This window comes from Alosa pseudoharengus, unplaced genomic scaffold, assembly GCF_046254945.1.
Source record: "Alosa pseudoharengus isolate Yale_2024_CS ecotype anadromous, Long Island Sound unplaced genomic scaffold, YU_APseudo_1.1 YU_APseudo_1.1_scf_5, whole genome shotgun sequence".
Taxonomy (NCBI): Eukaryota; Metazoa; Chordata; class Actinopteri; order Clupeiformes; family Clupeidae; genus Alosa; species Alosa pseudoharengus.
The window spans coordinates 36,188,674-36,190,893 of NW_027468837.1; positions in this window are offsets into that span (position 1 = coordinate 36,188,674).

Sequence of the window (2,220 nt, forward strand, 5' to 3'; positions counted from 1 at the left end):
GATATTTACCATGGATGTGTACTCTTTGACCATCAAGCCAATGACCTCCAGCATCATGGCCTTTTGGTTCAGCAGCAGGTCTTTACCCAGAATGAATAAGTGCAGACTCACCATGTCACATATTACAGTTGGACATTAGCTTTATTGAATTTTGTTATTTCCTTTAGATTGGTTTTCTGCCAAGTTATGTTTTTACTAAATTCACTTTCAAGAGCCGCCCCTTTGTTGTGTGACAAGCCATCACCTTTAATGTAAGCTGCCATGGGCCATTTCAGCCTATTACAAGGCTTGCCTTTCCATCCAAACCTGCTAATGGTTTTTCAATGAGAATTCTTCAACCGCTTGATCAATCAAGCTGAGAATCTCCGTTTATGCGCCCAGAAGTACATTAAAGACAGATTTCCAGAAAGCAAGAAAGGCAGAAAGAAAGAGAGCCTTCTCTTCCCCTCAGTCTCCAGACAGAAAGACAAAGATAGATAGGGACAGGATGGCTAATACAGTTGAGTCTCTTTCCCATAACCTCTGTGTGCGTGCCAAGCAATTTATCTATCCTGAGAACACACCACAGGCAACTCAATTCACTATGTACACTTACCACTTCAGTTTGCACTTACCATGCAACCATCTCTACCACTATCTCTCTTGAATACTTCCCTTGGTATGACTTCAACTTTGTCCTATCCTCCTCTGCTTGTTTTGTATTGTATGTAAAGGTAGCGTTCATTGTTACAGGTCTCCTATTGCAGTGTAGATTGGATATTATTCATCATTGCGCGCTGCTTTGGATAGAAGCATCAGCTACATGAATGAGTGTAAATGCAAATGTGTGAAGCACAGCGCTGCTCTGTATTCAGAGGAGGCAGGACGGCTAGCAAGGAGGCTAAAGTGAAGGCTGCTAGTCTGTGTTTTTAAAGGTGTTTAAGGGGTGAGGTCGACTCAAAGAATAGCTTTGGGCGTCATTACATACGGACTGGTCCTCTGGTTGAAATTAAACTTTATATATGCATCTACCCAAACTAGAGAGGGAGAGACAGACAGACGGAGAGAGAGAGAGGGAGAGGGGGAGAGAGAGAACAAACATGGGTAGCAAATGAATGGAGCTCAGTAATCAGTAGCGGGAGCTGTATTTAATATGATTAGAGACTTCTCCGTCCTCTTCTTCATGCTAGCATGCTCTCCGCTAAAAGAGGGAGCGGTGCGGTCTCTCGCTGAGCCCCCAGTCCTACAGGGAGTCATTAGGAGAGGATGAGAGAGAGAGAGAGAGAGAGAGAGAGAGAGAGAGAGAGAGAGGGTGATACATAACTGAGAGCTGATTGGATTTCCGCAACTCCCACCCCCCACACCTCTGCACTGCCTGTTATTGTAAGCGATGCATCCTGTCTGACAAACTATTTGATTAGTTTGGTGGTGGGGAATAAGTCAACACGGCACATCAGTGCTGGGGGGGCTTAATGGTGGCCACTAAAGTCATTTAAAGCTGTGGTTATGGGGCTGTATTTAAGGGGGGTGGGGGTGGGGTGGGGTTGCTGTCAGCTAAAGTGGATGGAGGAGAAGACATGGGAAATGGGAAAATGATTGGGAAGTAAAGGTGTAGGCAATACTACTGCAGAATCTGCCCAATGCATCAAACCTTCCCTGTGGTGTATGAGTCACTAATCACTTTGACCAATCATTTTGACCTATTTTATTTTGCATTGTTAGAACAGAGCATCAGCATAGAGTTGTATTAAGAGTACATATGTGTGTACACTGTAAATATGCACATCTCAAAACCTCATCCAGTCTTATTCATTTTTCAATCTAATGACATTTCCCTAGAGTATATAAGAACACATCAGTATTTAATGACATACTGTAGTCCTGTACTATAGTATTACTACTGTAGTAAATTTGTAGAATAGCTTTTTTTATCCTCCTCATATTTCTCTGAGTGATATTCTTTATTCATTCATTTCTTTCTTTCTTTCTTTCTTTCTTTCTTTCTTTCTTTCCTCTCTTATCCCCTTTACCCTGTGCCTCCCTCTCTCACAGTAAGGGTCTGTGGAACATACAGAGGCAGTGCATTCAAAACAGCAAACAAAGGCAAACACTCAGAAATATTTTATAACAGTGTTTTCTTCACTTGCAAGAAGTTCACTGAGAACCTTTGTGGAGGTAGTTTTCCTCAAACAAAATGGATGCTGAAACTAGGGTTACAGCTTGTAATTGAACATGTAAAAA